This window comes from Plodia interpunctella, chromosome 2 (genome assembly GCF_027563975.2).
Source record: "Plodia interpunctella isolate USDA-ARS_2022_Savannah chromosome 2, ilPloInte3.2, whole genome shotgun sequence".
NCBI classification, from domain to species: domain Eukaryota; kingdom Metazoa; phylum Arthropoda; class Insecta; order Lepidoptera; family Pyralidae; genus Plodia; species Plodia interpunctella.
In genome coordinates this window covers 4,807,383-4,827,458 of record NC_071295.1, presented here as the reverse complement: position 1 = coordinate 4,827,458, position 20,076 = coordinate 4,807,383, and the positions used below count along the sequence as shown (strand labels likewise).

General features: G+C 34.3%; 1 protein-coding gene across 2 annotated transcripts in view; it reads left to right on the top strand.

Moving 5' to 3' along the window:
- Positions 1-7,259: 7,259 nt before the first annotated feature.
- Positions 7,260-20,076, top strand: part of dyl (dusky-like) — a 30,831-nt gene continuing 18,014 nt past the window's right edge. Inside the window, exons 1-2 of one of the 2 annotated variants that reach the window (XM_053766521.2) lie at positions 7,260-7,456; positions 16,921-16,970. The gene's annotated coding sequence lies outside the window, so the exon portion shown is untranslated. Of the gene's footprint in view, positions 7,457-7,498; positions 7,520-16,920; positions 16,971-20,076 lie in introns of those variants that run through there. The other variant, XM_053766527.1, reaches the window with a different exon arrangement.

Here is a 20,076-nt window from a genome sequence, read left to right as displayed (position 1 = left end):
AGTTTAAATTTTTATGAGCCATTCACGCTTTCTTGTTACGTTACCGCTGTATCATGCGGTCGAAAGAAGAGTAAAACAACGCGTCGTCCACGTACGTACTTTATAGTTTAATTGCTTAAAAACTGTTACGTAAAAGTGGTTAAGTAAATAATGTTTGTGGAATTAGAAAAGGAGTCAACGACCATCGTCATCCGGATACTATTTAGATAGATGTGACATAAAGGGGCATTAAGACATAAACAATTGCATAGTGGCAGTGAAAGTGCGTGGACAGAGAGTGAGGCGCGAGGCTGAGTCTCGACCAGCGCCGTGATACCGACACGGATCGGGCGGAGCGGCACGCCCTGTGGATTCCTTGCTTATTAGTTATTATTATTATTAGATTTAATATCACGAGTATGATCGTCATATACAAGAAAATCATTGATCATTTTAACAGCGAATCATAATATTGACTGGCCGGGCTGACAATACAACGTGACAAATCAACAGTCGATTTCAATCAAATTGTCTGGCTGGAAGGAAAACATTCACTAAAAGACAACTTCTAGTTATTTTGCTTTCTTTTAGAATTCTTACAAACTCTATATAATATACCTTGATCCATATTGACCTAACAATAGCAAGTCCAATACCGAAACCCCACAATGCAACGGATAGGAGGCGAGTGTGGCGGGCCTCGAATTGTGTCACTTTCACCTTCTAATGAATCATCGGTTACGTCGCAGGACCCCTTTTGTTTGTTACGGCGACATATTGCACAACAGCTGGTCTGTATTGCAGGCTTTTATAAAAACAATGACGCACAACACAACCTCCTTTTGACTGAATACTTAGGAATGGCCCATTAGCCAATATATTCTACAGCGCCAGTTAAGTAATACTTATGGTATCCGCTTTCGCTCCGGTTATTTTTAAATTCTGACTTACCTATGGATTAACATCTTGTCATTTTAATCTATTGTAAGCATCAATTTTTCAGTGTTCAGCGAAGAAAACTGAAGTTTTTATGAAGATTGGCCAAAAATCGCGAATAAAAAATCCTTAGAAGCGAAGCTTCAATATATATATTAAGTCAAACTTTGATTAAACGACTGATGAAAATCATCAATTACATCTATAATTTTGTATTCAAGCGATTCCATGACATAAGAACTCGATCTATAGCAGAGTGTTATAAAAAGTTGGTAAAATGAAAGTAATAGTAATTTATGACTTAGAAAAGTTTGTTACGTATTTCGAACAGGTTGATGGATAACCCACTAAATGTGAGTATTATTTTTAAGATACAGAAGAACTTGCTATAGGCTATTGCATGTAATGCCCTACTGTTCTTGCTCGTTATGTGATTTTGATTGATGATAATGAATGTTATGAATTCAGCAAGTTTTCACCAGATCTCGACATACAAAAAACGGCTTATCTCTGAAATCTTGATTTTGGTGAGAAGCGCCTTTACCACCAATTAAGTATAAGCGATTAAATCCAGATTACAATAGATGGGGGACAGTTCACACAACTTCATTTGTTTGCTTGATGACAGGGCTGCAATAAAAGAGAGTAGAAAAACAATAACAAAACTTTTTATGAAAAAGCAGGCTTCAAGAACCAAAAGAATTACCTTTATTCTTGTTTATAATAAGAAAATATGAATAGGGATATTTTCTAATCATAAGCTTCCTCATAAGCGTTTTAAGACTTATGACTGATTAACCTTGTACCAAAGTACATACAAAGGATAGTTATTATCATTACCAACGTATCGTGCTGACCATTTCTTCGTCAACTCGGTTAAAAATTGGTTAAAATTAAAATATGCAAATCATAAAATGTAGATGGTGCATCAACTATTAACTAGGGCGTGGGTTCGATTTGAATACAAGACAAATTGTATATGTGACTTGATTATTGGCACATATTTTTTATAAATTAAAAATCATGGCAGCCCTATCATAAACAATGGTTCTACAAGATATATAGTGCCAACTAATCTGCACACAATGTTGAAGATAATTCTACCTCATACACACATTCTTCGGCGAGCGAAAGTGGCATTACATTTTGTATGTGAAAATGCAGTTTCATGGAACAGAATGAACAGTCAAGAGAAATTGTAAAATAACACACTAAATCTGAAAAATAAAGTGTTAATAAAATTACGTAAATAATATTCAGTGTGGTTACTTAAGCAAAATATGACTAAAACATGTTTATGTAGGTACAATTGGCGTATTTTGGCTGACCTCCGACGCTCAATGCCTGAGGAACGCTCAGATCAGAGAGAAACAGACAAAAAAGTTGTGATAGTTCATTATTAAAAGAGACAAATATATAATTAATTTGTAATGAAATCACTATACACTGGCTCTAGCTTAGATTAATTACTTAGTAATTAATAAGTACCGAACAAAGAATACACGTATTATACATGATATACTATAGTTAGGTAATGAGAAAGTGAAATTAACCAAAAAGATGCATAATAACAACACAGTAATAAACCAGCTTTTGAAAATTTTGTTTATTCTCACAATCTTTTCTTCTCCATTTATGTTTCATTCGACGCTTTTTGCACTAGGCGTGGAACCCTGACATCAGGCCATCAACATTTTCTTTTAGTTTAATTGGCGATTTGTTTACGATATATTTATAGTTTCGATAAAATATAATGGAACGAGATTTCTTTTCTAATTCAATTTATGAGATTATATTTTAAAATAAACTGACGCATGATTGGTCGTTAAGTGTTATTACGAAAACTATTGCAATTGGGGTTTCCTGTGGAGATCCGGCCACGCTCTCACTTTCCTCTATACTGTGACTTCAGAGCCCGTGTTATGAAATATTAAGGTCCGCCCCCATTCTGCCTTCGTCCGCATTGTATTGAATCATTGAAGCCGCATGGCCCATTCTAATAGCTGCATTGACGTATGTGTTACACAACAGAATAGTTTAGGCAAGGGTCAATGGCGCAGTTGCGTGGTCAATGTGAATAGCCGGGGCCAGTCATTGCAATTACGATGGTAGCTATTCTTAGAATATATATCCACTTCGAATATCGATAAGCATGGACTTTTTTTTTCAGGTTTTCACCTGAGGATATTAAAGAAATATGGTAAAAAGAAACGTTTAAATTGTCATATTGTTCCGATGTGATGTTATCTGGCCGTATAGTGGGTTAAATGCGGTGAAAAGTGACTATGGTCGGTCCGAGCGCGGATCTGAGTCTCTGCGCCGCTGGTTTCAAATGCATCATAATTGCTGAATGATTGCTCGGTGCTTACGGATGTGAGAAATGCGCTGCATACTCATATATACGACTATTGTCTCATTTTCCAACCGAATAAATGATAGCTTATATTTATCTGGTGTGAATTCTGAAAGAAAAGTTATACTTTTCATTTGAGTCATCAAGTCTGCTGTTATATCTTATGTAAGCATTACAAAATTAAATAACAAAGATTTTATTTTAGGGCTGGTGGCGAGTAAATATATTTAAAAGCATCAGCAAAAATGGTGGACGACAGATTTTTTCGAAAATAAATAATGTATCGCACTAACGCGATGTTGTCGCCACAAAATTCCTTTTTTCAAATTCAAAATTCTTTATTCAATGATATACACCATATGTAGACGTCAAAAAAAAAGCTCAGAAGTACGAAATTACGTTTGGCATCATTCTCAATAAGTCTTATTTTAAGCCAGTGTAGGTTATTTGTAATGAAACAATTATGATTTTATTATTTAATCTATGTTAGTGGTACCTCAACAATAGAAGTCGAATATTACGATGAGGGTGATACTGCAGTTTGTATTGCTACTTTCCCTGATTACAGTTGACTCCATAGGCTGATATACCACTAATGATAATACTGTGTAAGCCTCTTATGTAAATCGGAACACATAGTTCTGACTAATGCAGCCCGAATCCAGTGGCGTTTATAAGAAAGTTTGTGACATACATTGTTATGCAAAACAGTTTTCGTTTGAATAGTTTACAAGTGTCGCTGTGTTGACGTATAATACAATGTATTTTGCACGACTGTGGCAAAATGGAGGAAATTGTTTATGCTAATTATAATAACTTTAACAGCTTAGTCTTGACGGATGTTAGTCAGTTAAACTACTTAATTAATATTGAAAATAATAATGACACATAAAACATTCTGGAATCGAAGAGGTTAAAAAGTATGTGAGACATGTATAAAAAAGTAACTAATTAATAGTTTATGGTTTTCATGTTTTGTATATTAGAAAAACATCGGTGATTATGATTATAAAATTATAGATACAAAAGTGTAACATTGTGGAGAGAGACTAAATTTTTGACTTATTCATTTTTAATGGATGCATGATTCAATTAGATGAAATCAAAAGTGAAAGTCTGATGAGGAATAATCACGAGTAATCGAGCGAAGGATATCCGTTACATAATGCCAATTAGACCAAAATGATGTGTTATGAAACCGTGATGATCTAGCTGATCTAACAGCCACACGTGAGACCAGCAGTACACTTAGTTAGATGTGTCCCCAAAACAATGAGAGAACAGAAGTGTATAACACTTGTAAGAATTTACAACAACTTTTCTTGACTTAGGGTGGATTGCACCGTAAATTTTGACGTTAACCTTAACGTGCGCAGAAAAACGCAAAGTACATCATTTTGTCTATAAACGTCAGCGGCGCGCCGGTTAGCGGTCACCAGTAGAAGCGTATTGAGTAAAAAAAACTTATTTGATATCTATATACTAATACTCGTAATAGTCAAAATAAGAAATAAAAAATTATGCCTAAATAAATCAGTTTACATAGATCAGAATGTCCATCGAGCATTCTGTACCTAATGCTATAGTTTTATTTACATTATGTATTTTGTGATACATGTGAGGAAAGTCAGAATCGTCCCAATTCATGCATCTCCTGTGTGTAATTACCAATAATTACCAATAATATAATAATATACGATATCAAAATATCCTGTAGAATCTTTTTGAGTTAGAAATAGATTTGGTATTTAAAATAGTTCTAATCACGATAAAAAAACGTGTTGCACTCCGGGAATGCCGGCAGAAGTCAAAACTTGAATACTAACGTTGTGCATTTTTGACGTCTTACGAATTTTCCGGACGCGAGTTTAACATACCTTACCCATCACAAAAAGAACACAACACCGCTAAAGAAATTTTAACTGCAAAAATATAAAGTAAATGCCTAGATATAAAAGTTTACAATATCTATCGAGCGTTCTATACCTACTGCCATTATTTTATGACACATGTTGAGAGGAAAGCTTAGAATCTTCTGAATTCGTGCGCCCCTGAACACAATAGGCAATTTGTTCGATTTCACTGTTTACGTCAACTCCACGCTCCGTCGTGCGACCGATCTGACAAGTGAATCATAAAAAAATCTTTCTAGAGTGTAAGGTCAATCAACCTGTACACCATAGCTAGAGTTACAGTCGTTTAACATATAAATACAATATGGTTGCATTTGGGGAATTTATTTGTTCTTTAAAGAGGATGCTATATAATTTTTCACATTCTCGTTTATTTATGATTTTTCCTCTCATGTGAGCATTTTCCTGGTTTCTTCATCAGTCATTGAGCATAGGAGTCTAGGGTCCACTTTCCTACTTTTTCGTCCTTACTTCGCACGGTCGCCGGCATCCGTGGTCGTCAGACCATTGGCACGCATATTATTCTTGACGACATCAAGCCACCACTTCTTGAGTTTGTCCCATTTGCAAAGATCAGACGGAAACGGCATTTCAATTATATATATCTAAGGCAAATACTATATAATGAGTCCAATATGTTTCATTTATTTATTTCTCGGTCAGTAAATTTTGAATTTTTCTTCTATGTTGGTCTGGGAGTAAAGAAAGAATTTGCTAGCAGCGTCTCTTCCCGCACAGATTGTAAAAGTCAATCAAAGGAAAAGGATATAAAATAGAGATTCTTCCCATAGGCGAGCAACCTACAGTACGCACGGGTAATATAAAATAATTATATGATACTGTAAGTATGTAAAATAAATTTAATGTTATGAATAAATCTGATTCGATATAATAATTTATGTATTGAATTGGTAAGAATCTATGAAAGTCATGATGTAACTTTTGGTTGCAGTGTCATATTTTTAAAATATCTAAATATTTACATGTTTTAATATTAATTTATATATTCAAAATGTACAATACGATATTCTAACAAATAAACAGCATCAGAGAAAGGAATGACTGGCCATTTCGCTTTTAAAAATAATATTTCAGACTCATATAATTTATCGCTCGTTGAAATCTTTTGTATGGACCATTTTGCTTCTAACAATATAGCTTCGAAAATGGCTTTCTTTCGCCTCCACGTGCTCTCGGTTTCATTCGTGGTAGTGACGCCGCGGAGCCCGGGGTCAGTGTAAAGATTCGACTATGATTTGTTGTCTACCTGACCTCCTGATCCTCCTTGAGAATGCTATTGTTGCCTATCATCTGCCCAGGATATATAAATGTAGAAGTAGATCTACTCTAGGGCAGAAACATATGCCATTGTCTTCAACTATATAGTAATTAGCTTCAAATCCAAATGTAGATTTACTGTATGTATTTTGGGGAGATAAAGTTACGTACTTTAGGAACGCAATTAATATTTTTATTACGCGCAAGAATCTTGGCAATTAGTACAATTGCTAGAAATCTTATCTTTTTAGGGCGTTTTTGTATAAATAATTTTAAGACGTGCGAAATACAAATACCGTAGCAATTATTGTCATGTTTACGTGTTATAAATATACTAGGATATTTCATTATAATTTATGTATTCAATAACCATAATTCAAATTTTCAAATCGAACATACTAGAATTGTTAGTACATCGTAATTATTTTTTATATTTTAATATAGTTCAATTGACACCCGACTTATCTCAAAGTATAAAAAGTGTAATAATCTTTTTGGGTGACGAAAATGTTTTTTTTTTTTCGAGAACATATGTTATTTTTAAGTACTTGTTGATAAACAGAAAAGATTCTTTAATTTGATACAATTTCTCTTTTAACAATAAATTAGAAAGCTTACAAATCATCAAATTTGTACAAACCGCCGATGTCGGTTCCCACGCACTGGCCTCATCGGGCGGCCATGATGACATCACATGAGTAAGGATTTCAAAACCCTCGCATCCTCATCCTCGCTCCAGGATGCCGGTGACGTCTGCGCAGAACTTTCACGCGTATAAAACCGCGGAGACTGCGCCCGCCGCGGCCAGTGAGATCTAAGACCTTGCACGACTCATGCGCAACGTGCAACGAATGCGCACGCGAAAACGAAAGTGACAGACTGACAGATGATCAAAATCCTATGACAGGATCAGTGGTGTGTGAACTTTGGAGCAGTGATTGGTAGCTGGCTGTGTTATCCTGAAACTGTTTCTCCTGTGCCTGAACCACCTGGAAAGGTACTACTGGATTTTGTGTTTAACCTGGATTGAAGGATTAGCCGGTGTCTGAACAGTGAATGAGTGAGATTGTTAATTGTTATTTTTTTGACAATTTGTTAGGAACTCAAAAAGTTTGAATTCGCTTGTAAACAAAAGATTCTCGTACCTACGTTACAAATTAGACGCTACAATTAATACTAGACATTAAAATATAATTTTTAATTCAAATATAAAATTGGATTTATTGTGTGTGCTCTTTGGTTAATATAAATATCTATAGTATTGTATGTATATTTTCTCTTAACATGATATGCCAGATCTACTGAAGCTTCAAGTCCCTTTGTGTTATTGCCGGTTGTAGAAAGTTGCGTAATTTTGCTTTCACTTGCGCCCCGCCGAAAAAAAATTCGCATTTCGCGGATGTTAATAAAAAAAGTATTTACAAGAGCTCGATGCTTTTTTAAATACACGCAGCTGTCTTTAAGTTGATTACGATCTCCTACAGTCTTATTCTTATAGTAATAAGAGCTAGGTGGCTTTAGAAACGACATGTGGCGAAGCCGGTGTGGAAAGTGGGGCACGCGTCACACAATTCGCATTTTATAGGTGTATCGTATCATGCTGAGGGGTTTCTAGTATACTTTAATGTGTGAAAATTACAGTAAATGGGTTGAGATGAACTTGATTGGTCAGATAAACCTCATAGATTTTTCCGCACGATCGGTAATGGTTGAAGAATTATGGTCGCGAGCGTGCCGAATTCGCTAATAAGCTGATATTTATAAACTTATGTACGTTCTTGTGTAATTAAAAATAATTAAAATTGTTTAATTTCTAATATGAAGAAGAAATATTTTGGAATTGACTCTGAAAACTAGTTACGTGTGCGCTAAACATCACAACAGTATTGTACAAACCTTGTGCACTTCTTAGCGTGTCGAAGCTCTCCAATGATTATCCTTGTCGTTAGATATTATAAAACAAAGTCCTCTGCCGCGTCTGTCTGTTCGCGATGAACTCAAAAACCACAGCATGGATTTTCATGCGGTTTTCACCAATAGATACTGTGGTTCCTGAGGAAGGTGTGTACAATTTATTATGTTTTACCTGAAGTTGGGACGGGCCTCTAGTGTTATCTATTTTAAATATAAAACTTGTGCACTAAGGCTTTGTTTTGAAAATCGAAAATAAATATAAATATCTATTAGGACAAATCACACAGATTGAGTTAGCCCCAAAGTAAGTTCCAGACTGTAACTGTGTTATATTACTGCGGGATACTAACTCAACGATACTATATTTTATAACAAATAAATAAACATCCAAGACCCGGGCCAATCAGAAAAAGATCATTTTCCATCACGACCTCGGTTCGATCCCCGGTTAGATCGAACCTCGGTTCAGAGGCAAGGACTTTACCACTTCGCCACCGAGGTCGTCGATACTACTCTAAGTAGGTACTACACAAAATCCAATAACTTGTTTACTTTAGACCTACTAGTAGAACAGAAATGCAGAAGACATCAAACATAATTACGGTTGACACTATATTTCTTATCTTAGCGGATATGGTACTGGGGCATATTGCACGCAGGTTGCGAAATCCGTGCAAGTAGCTACTTCCCATGCATTGTTCAGATGCTGCGGGTTTTGTAACCAACTTTGGTGTACGTCACGGTGCTCTGCCTGCCTCCAGGGAGTCTACTTGTGTCTTGTGCAACTGTAATGTAAATTGCAATAGCATTTTACTACTGAAATTTCGTAAAACGAGACAAAGTAGACGCTCGACGCACTACCATGAAAATAACTAACCTAAGTTTTATTTTACATATAATATAGATTTATGTTACATATAAGTAAAGTTTTATGTTACATATAAGTAAAGTTTTATGTTACATATAAGTAAAGTTTTATGTTACATATAAGTATCTAAACAGTTTGTGTACCTTTTATTTGTTCGGCATTTGAAAATCTGTAGAGTATCTATGATAATAGTGTTATGTTTTAAGGATTTAAAAAGTTTCCATGAAACAAATTAGTATGTTTTTCTACAAAGTTTTAACTTGATATTACCGATTCACGTTTATCGTAAACTATGCTTTCATTTCTGTTAACTGTATTTATGAATATTCAAATTTCTATTAATAGATATTTAACGAATAATGGCAAGTAAATAAACTTTCTCCTTTAGTGTATGTATGTATTGGTTTGATGTTTTCGAGTATTTCTCGATGCAACGGAAACCCGCGGTGAAAGCGTTAATGAACATGCCCAGTTCTAATTTCCGTCAAGATGAACTTCGAAAATCATACTTTTTTATAACATTGAGGCAGTAGGCAAATGAAAATGTGTTATGATGAGCAAATAAAGTAGTCCGTGGACATCAGCACCCCAATAAGTCATCAGAGTTTGCCATTTTAATGATAACACCCTTTGATAAGAAAAACTTGTGGCATAGCTATATTTTACTTGTAATAATAATATTCTGTTTTTAGTCATCCTTAATTCATTAAGAATAAATAATTAATTAAGAAATCACTATTGTATATTCCTAATGCATTAATTAATCATAACATGGGTCATACGCAAAGAATTAAAAACTCTTCATTTTTATAAATTCATCTCAATACAAATTAAAGTTATAATTTATAATTATTAAGAACTGATGTCTGTTTTCTTTTACATTTGACTTTGAATAAGAAATATTTCGTTTTAAATTAAAGCAATTAATCATTTTATTAACATATCGCATTAAGTTAACATGTTAGTTAATAAATACTTGGCATGTTTTCATCTGCTGATATACGAGTATTCGCGTGGACATAAAGTGCTTAGGGCGCAGAAGAAAGCATACTTATATAATATTTTTACCCGAGCACACGAAATTGTATATCCGTAAAACTATAATTTCTTTATGAGAACAAGAAAATCGTGTCTTTATTTTTGTAGTATTAAATAATAATAAAAAATAGTGAAATAATTTATATTTGTCATTAACTTTTTCCACCAGCGTATTTGGGATTTGGCAAAATACCGAATGAAGATATTTGACTATTTCCACTAAGATTAATTTTTAAAACATTAATTTATTTGCACTGAGAATGTATAGAATTACATATCTGTTGCTATTTTTAATTTGTATGCTAGTGGTTCTATCTGTGGAAAGCGAGTCAGTGTGTCAGGCGCTCGCCTCTTCTCCGACACCTGATCAGTGTTTGACTAATACCCTTGTCATATATTGCCCACAAACACTAATGCACAATGGTATATGTGGGCAATATGGCCTACGGCAGAGCTTGTCATAGTGGCTTCTGACTCGGTGGTTATTCTCGAAAGTTTTGCTTAAACTGACGCCGAATGCTCTCTCATTATGTAAATATTTATGAGAGTACTGTACTGACTTTCCTTTCTGCAATACTTTGAGGATTTCACTTTTATCGTTTGAATTATTTATTTTTTAATAATATTGTAATTGAGACTAGAATTAAAATTATTGAATTTATTTAGTGTATTCAGAAATATTTTTAAGTACTTATAATGCCTAACTCTTTCTCAAAAATGAGAAAAAAGAACTTACACAAGAATTCGAATTTCAGTTGAAAATTTACTGTGTGATGACACTAAAGATATTTTGTTCACATGCGGAACCCTACGGGTAAGGCACACGTGTGGTTTGCTCAGCATCTCATAAACAAGACATAATGGCAAGAAAGCATTGGGTACAGAAAAATAAAGCACTAAGTTCACAAATATTTATTTAAAGATACATGTTTATGTTGATTGTGTAAAACTAAATTTCATTTAATTTCGAGAAAGTATACATGTCTGCGTATCCAAAATGTTGGTTAATTAAAGTGAAACTGAGATATAGATTAAAGGGGAGTTAATGTCAGCAAGTAAGTATAATAGGAAAATAAAGATAGGCATTGCTTTATTATTGAATAACATAGTATCTACTAGCACTATTTAAAAAAATGCACAAAATGACTCTTTAACATATTAGTCTCGTTTTTACAAAAAAACCTAATTTGATTTTTACTTATGATCTTTTCTCTCAATAGTAATATAATATAAATTAGTTTTTGTTTCCTAGTTATTTTAGTTCTGATCTAAAAGTCAATCCGTAATGTGAAAGTGTATTTGTTTACCCTTCTTTTACGTCAAAATGGAGCATAGGATTGAGGTGTCATGATGGGTGGAAGATAGTTCAAAAGCTAAAGAAGGCTTGAGTATGCAATATAAGGGATTAAATAATCAAGAGATTATTTACTACTACCAAAATATATATAATTTCTTTCTACGCTGAGAATTTTATGAACACCAACTTCGACAAAATAAACCTCTTAATTAAAGAAAAATGAATTGATATCATTGGTCCTAGACTAGATAGATTCTAGGTTCGAAACGTCGATATATTATTTGTACTTTCACGCAAAAGTAGGGGCAGATCTAACCCCTGTGTCTAATTGCGTCAATTGCTTTAAAATAAGTCATGAACGCGTCTTTGACACCCGAATCAAAATGCGACGTAATCAAATAAAAAGGTCGCTATCGGCTCTTCAGCGCGCCCGGCGGTCCGGTCATGTAAGTCCGGCGCAAGGGCGCACCAGATTTCCCAGTTACCGAGAACCACTAACTTTAAAGTTTAGTTTGCTGTCTAATCATAAAGCCTAGATCATAGAGCGATAAGTAATCATAATGTGTATCGTCAATAATAATGATAGAAGAGGAATGGAGGTGCTCTATTGTTCCGAGGCACCATTCGGAAGTGGAGCTGTTTTCTTTTGCTTGGGAAATGAGTCACGAGCTATTGTAAACACGGACACCGTAACAACAATATGATGAAGAATCAGGATCTAAAATTGTATAAGGAAATGAAAAATGTTTACGCAATTTATTTTGTTTTTGGCATGAATTTCTTGAGGAATGCGGTTATGCGAACGGCGATCGGTGGACTAACCGCTTTCCATGATTGTTTTGATCGATTCCATCGCTCGAGGCGTCGACTTGACGCTTGTTTCAAACGATTTAGGCTAACGACATTAAACAATTATAAAATAAACTAACTGCCATTTCATTAATTTAAAATTGAAAGTGATGCCGTACTTTCTACATTTAATAACAGTTTTCCAGTCAGCAGCAAGACAGCTAATTAGTTTTGCGACTTGAAAATTATGAAGTCAAATTTGCACTTACATTTTAAAATAATTAAGTTCAGAAAAATAAATCCGGTTCAAGTTTCACCGAAGTTTTACCAACAAAATATTTGCCACGTGCTTGATCAATATTTGTTTATTTTTTCATATATATTGTTAATTAACTTACGTAAATTGGTTGAAAGTGTTTCGTATCTCAAACACATGTTGTAACAATATTCAACAAGCATATTTAAACAACACCCGTATTTTTCTGCAACGTGTCGGCAAAACGATAGTGCCCCTATTCGTTCGCTAATTCGTAATGTAACTAAACAAATGTCCGCTGTGAAAATGCGCTGATTTCACTTCAGTATTTGGAACTATTATTTAATCTTTATTTCAGTCGTTGCGCTTTTTTCAAGGACATTGTTGGTTATTTTCTTTCAGTCTTATGTTACTTTCTCATCTGAGCATTTTCGTAGTTTATTCCTCAACTATAGAACGTCGCAGCTCAGATTCTGCTTGATTGCCTTTTTTCCTGCACTTGCTAAGTTATCAGACCATTGGCACAAATCCCATCCACAAAATCAAGCCAGCCCTCTTTGGGTTTGCCGCTTCTCTAGGATCGGGCAGAAGCGACATAGAATTTGTTTCCTATAATAATTTGCTACTTTATTCAAGACGTGGCCGTATCAGCGTTTGCAGAATTTGTCTTCGCTATGTTATATAGTATTAATGTTTGTAATGCATACGGAACGTTTCCAACATTTGAAAATGTAGTGTTGCCATTTTAGGGACTTATTACGACACTTGTACGAAATCAGTAGTAAGCTATGGCATTTTTTCGATATTTATCTAATAATGTGATACCGGATTTCCTTGGTTCCCTGCAACCGTAGCCGGGTCATGCATGCACGGACGCTGTTCTTATTATATATATATTATATTAAGAACAGCGTCCGTGCATGCAATAAGTAGATTTTATTATTACCTAGATATTTATTCTAGCGTAGTGAAAAAAAATATGTTGAATACTTTCAACTGCTGTAATATTAATAAATTGACAATTTCTAACTATATAAGAGCTATTATTAGACTAATTTTAACAAGAAAATTATTCATTTCTTCGCTTGAAACGCAACGCATTGTCTTTGCTCTATGATATAGATAGAAAAGAAACTGAAAGTAATTGAAGAACGCGCATTGTATAAATTCGTGTACCTATGTGTGTGAATTTTTATGAATTCATTTAAACGTCAGATTGGAGAAAGTAACTCAAATTATTGTGCTCCAATTATGATGATATTTGGACTTACAAAGTTCGTTATGTGAGACAGCGTCGCAGGCGCAGTGTCTCATGTCTATGCCTGATTGTACGATAAGGCTTGTCTCTGTGACTGGAACCAATCTATTAGACAATTTCTAACGAACACGAACAGTAGCAAAACGCTAAAGGAAAATTTGATCAATTACAGTATCTGATTATTGTAAATACATACATTATTCATTCTGTTGAATTTTCAAATTATAGGCTGATTTCTAGACAGATACATATAATTGAGTAAATAATATTTAAAATATTTGATACTAGTTGAAATATTTAATAATTAACTGTATATTTACACTCACCTAACGAGTTATAGCTTATTACGTCTCACGTTTAAATACCAAAAACAAATTTTCTAATCCGTTTTGCTCAACCGTTCACATGCCCAATCCCCTTGTATACATGTCAACGCGGTCATATCTGTCGCTATATCTAGTTATCAAAATATTCTCGCACGAAACCAGTTCTAATATTGAAGGGCCTGCAAGCTAAAATGGTGCATTATTTATTGCTAAGGCGATTTCACGCGGGCGCCGCCGCCGACCAATGATTTCACCACTTTCATCTCGTAGTTACGAGTACCTATGTACACGCTACGTCCATCCTCACGAGTAAATTTTCCGCTTCAGATAGCTTCACTACTTCAATCTTTATTTACTGGTGAAAAGAACTTAAAATTTTGAAGATTTGTCTTGACTTTACAACCGGCCGCCTGCCTGACGTATACCCTTATATACCTGACGTATACCTTCCTTGAGAATGCTATTGTTTCCTGTCAGCTGCCTAGGCTGAAAGTGACTGATCTAGCGTGGTCTTATTCTAGGGTGGAACCACACGCTACGATTACATATAAACTAATCATATAAAACTCAATAAACCACGAAGATTTGTCTGGATACACTATTATTTGCATACAATTGAACAATCAAATTTATCACTTATTTGCAAATCAATGAAATACATAATTTTTCAATTATTCGTAAATATATTTAATTATTTTCATTCTTTAATTGATATTGACTATCAAAACATTACACTGTTCTATTTTAGCATTGTGAAGTAATTAGGACTGGTGCAAAACTAGTACTTTACGCAATGTAATTACATAAAGTACTAGTAAAGTACTAGTTTTACACAAATTATGTAATGTACATTTATAATGCATCTGTAGGTTATTTGGAAAATAATATTGAACTTTACTTTTTATGTTGGATTTTGTAATGCTTTTTGTAAGTGATACTAAAATATTAATTCGCGTTGAGCTATTATTATTATTGCTTGGATAATTTATGATTAATACGCCTCGGTATCCCAAGTATTTATAGAGAACTATAATCATATTCATTTGTGAAAACTTATTTACTAACCATTAATATATATAAGTATATATAATATCCCATAAAATTCCATATAATATCCGACAATCACTTTCCGACTTTCTGAAAAGTAAAATGAAATAAAAAACTTTAATAATAAATGTCATATTCAATGTATAAAATCTTTTATGTGAAATCAATTTAAATGTTTCTAATTAGATATTTTATTTCAACAAGTAATAACTTTCTTGTGTATATCAAATAGAGAGAACAAGACTGATGAGTCCATCATACGCGAATCTTTATTATTTAAATTAGCATTATTTAAATTTTAATTAAAAAATAAGTACCTATACAGTAGCTTCAATCAATCAAAAAAGATTCACGTTTATAAGTATGGTCTCGTCAATAATACCATAATTCAACACACGTTTAACAATATGTTAACAGTATGTTCTCAAGGCTAGATAGGACAGGCACAAAATGGCTTTATCCGCAAGCACTTTCACTTTCGCAATTTCCGCTCGCGTCCCGACACGGAAAGGCAAGTCACACGAAAATAGCGCATTATGTAGTTCGCATTGTCTCACAAGGACGATTTCACTGCGACAATGCGCAGGCGCTGGTAATTCGCGCACGATAAGCAACTCGGATAACAGAATTATACCGTTTGTGACATTACATCATACGAGTATGTCGACGGAAACGATGAGACAATGGGGCTATTTTATTTTATCCTATCAAAGAAACTGTTTCAGTACACCTCTGACGATCAACATGTGGGTGTTGTGGGGTTTCTTATATATTATATGTTTCGTAAAATAAATTAGGATTAAATTACGTTTTACTCTTGCTATACTTACCAGAAAAAATAACATGAGAATTTTGTATTTCTACAAGTACAGGAGTAATGTTTTTATAGTAATTTATCTAACGATTCCACTCGATGCCCGCTTGCAGCCTCTATCAGAGTACAAAAACAAAGTAATAACATTTTCTATTATAAGATGTTTGATATGGCAGTTTTTCATTCAATTTACGACCATTGGGTGCCGATGAGATGCGTAGTATTGTTTTCAACTTAAAAATGTAGGTATTTAGGTGAAGTATGTCGCGACGGCGGCGACGCCGAAAGCTGGAATGGGGCCGGAACTTTTGCTTTTATTGACGTCGGCGATTCCTCAATAACTACTTGTTTTGTTTCCACGCTTCACTATTTTACAGATAATCTGTATCTTTATATATAATAAAATTCTAAGTGGGTTTGTCTGTAAATAGAACATGTTAATGAAAAAAATATGGGTGGTCTTTATTGTACCTACTAATAGAAGTTCAAATATTTTTTTTTTTAGAATTTTTGTTTGTCTTTCTGTCTGAATGTTTGTTCGCGCATCACACAAAAACTACTGAATGGAATTTGATGCATTTGCATAGCGGATGGTTTAACGTACGTACGTTTCATAGCGATATGTTGTTTAAAACTTGAGATATCGACAAAAATAAGTTATGAGCGGGCAAAAGCTTGTAAAAAGTAGTTATCTACAGTAAAAACTGGTACTGCTAATTAAATCGTGAAAATAATAATGAGTACAATTTATTATTTTTTTCTAACTTATTTGATTTACTTGTAATTGTACGATATGAAGTTTCAACTGATTCGGTATTTAATTAATTTCTTAGGACCTTTTTTTCTTGTTACAGGTTTTCAAGGACAAGTCATACACAAATTTATGTCACCAAGATAATTCATTGTAAGTAACTATATTATTACCCCATCTTATACAAGAATTTTCTTTCAATAAATTTTAAGCTTTAAATTAATATATGCTTATAATTTATGCCCATCTAGGCTTTAACAGTAAATGGTAAAGCTCTAGAATGGGTACATAGTACTAAGCTCCTGGGCATCACTGTGGACGACAAATTAAAGTGGGATAAACATATTGAAATCACGGCCAAAAAACTTAGTACGGCAGCGTTTGCAGTGAGAAGGATCAGACAACGTACGAACATAAATACAGCTAGACTTGTGTATTTCAGTTCTACTTTCGTAGCATTATGTCCTACGGACTATTAGTTTGGGGTAATGCAGCTAAGATAGGAAAAAAAATTGTATTACAGAAAAGAGCTATTCGTTTTATTTATGGATTAAAACCTCGAGATCCTCTTCGAGAACTCTTCAAACCAATTAACATCCTCACTGTTGTATCTCAGTATATCTTTGATATGCTTATTTTTGCCAAATCAAATTTACATTTATATAAAAAATTAAACGAAGTAAATAGTGTAAACACTCGAAATAAGCACAAACTTTGTATGAATAGATTCAGGCTTAAAAAGGTTTGGCGATCTTTCATGGGTCAAAGTGTAAAATTATTCAATAAACTCCCTGCAGAGGCTATTAATCTGCCAATGAAAAAATTTAAAACTTATGTTAAGAAAAAATTAATGGATAAGGCGTATTGCACAGTTAAAGCCTATTTGACTGATAAAAACGCATGGATCCTCCCGACATTTTTGCCACTCCACACATGATCTTCTAATTTTTATTTTACAGTTTTTTATTATTTTTTTCATTATTTTTATTTTTATCATAATAATTCATATATTGTGACATTTATATTTTATTTGTAAAACATGTACGTGATTTGTGATCTTCAAGTGTCTGAATTATACTTCTATTTCGACGAATAAGATTTGTAATTATGAAGTCATGGGAATCGAGTGTGTCATGTTCACTCAAATGGTGAATCTGGTAGTGGCGTCGTGGGCCGGATCGTGAGGTTTCCTCTATTATGGTTGAGCTACGCGATGGCTGACCCATGCGTCAACTCGTGAACGGGTGCTGCCAGAGGGAACTGGTCATCTTGTTTCTCATATATTTTTATGTAAGTTAATTGTGTTTCACATCGATATAAATATATTATAATCAGCACTCGGATCACAATCATAACCTGTTTTGATATACCTTTTGACTATGTACATTATGTACTTGTATATTTTATATATTATATAAACAATAATGGTAAGCCGATCTGGCATGATAGGGACCAACACTGTTCAAATGAGTTTCTTTCGGCATTTCTTCTCAGCAGTGGTCGTTCCGAAACGCCAGTAGTTTGTAGCTTGTGAGAAATAACTATAAATATAAAAAATTACGAGAAAAGTGCCTGTGAAGGTCTAATTTCTGAATAAATGATTTGAATTTGAAAACTTTTGGATAGGAATAAAAAGAAAAACATGAGTATTTTAATCACATATTAAAATTATCGTAATGCATATTTTCTTCACAATTGCGTAACATCAAAAATTTTAGTTCTATGTATCGTTTTTGTTGTGCAACACTACTCGTTAAGAAACGGAAGCACCGAATGCTCACTCGATCATTTCTCGCCAAAATGTATCGACTTTCTCTCGAGTAATTATCTCTTGAGTACGAGTTACGCAATGTCGTAGTAAACCCATTTCGTGCGCGGCGGAGATGACGACGCGTGCTAGTGAAAGTACCTATACGCAAATGTGCGATGCGATGCCAAATGTTTCAGGGTTTTTGTATTAAATAAATATTGTAAAACAGCTTTGAAATGAATATGTATGTGAGTATTGTTAGATAAGATACCATATCACGTGTAATAAAAAACAGTTTTATTAATAATAATTTAACTTTTATTTGCGTTGTTAGATTTATATTAAACGAGATGATTTACATACGTAAACAAAACATGCTAAAATGGTAAGTAGAGATCGATCTTTGTGTGAGGCATCAATCTAAAATATTACCTAGAGTTATTACTTATTGATTGATTACTTTCGCTTTTGTAAATTAGCAGTTTCAATTGATTTCTTGTTATGGGTAGATGAAATGGCAAGTACGTAATCATACTTTAATAAAGTCTATGGCCTGCCATTGAACTTTAGCCGAAGATCGAGTGAAAGCATTGACCTCGGGCGATGATGATGGTCGAAAAGCGGTCATTGTCCTTAAATAGACGTCGGCATCCGTGTTGGGATTTCATCACAATCGCGGGTAAGATGCGGAACCATCAATTACTCGCATTGTTACGCAATGCGGCGCAGGCGCATGGGGAGCGACGGCCGGGCCTCGTCCTTGAGCCCGTGAACCGACTTTCTCTTCGCCGTGACCGCGCACCGGCCACCTCGCCACATAAATCTCCCGTCAAGTAAACACTGTGAATACTGAAGATAAATTGGAGCGATAACTCGTTTCGGGCTACCGGGCCTTTATGCCACCGAGGTGTTCTATGTCACACATTTATTATATGTTATCACAGTAGAATCTGCTTTGATGGTCAGTCACACATTTTGAAATGTGGGAAAAGGAATATCGCGCTCCGGCCACGTGGTCCGACTTTCTTTCTCAGACCGAATCGTGGGTAATATGAAAATATAATTGAGCTTTTAAACTATGTAACTGTGACGAATACGTAAACAAGTTCAGAATATAGGTAACAAGACCCCATCGCACCTAGTTATTAGCCGACTTCAATACAGGTTTTTAAGAAAACGGCTATGCTAGCAATTTCTATAATGTCATTAAGTGTTCGCGCATGGCGTACACACAGATCACAGCCTGCATAATATGCGTGCGGGGCTATGGGGTTACCGCAGCAACCAGCATAGACATGCTTGCATATTTTACTACCTGAATGACATACATTATAATCATATGCAATGCGTACGCTGATGATATAATAATTACGATGACATTTTATTATTCAGAACACTCGTTCATTTGATTATTTACAATGGTGTCATTGTCCTCAAGGGACAGGGATTAGCGTACAATGAATTTGCTGTCTGTCTGAGTGACTGTCGCTTCTATAAGCCTGTTAAGAA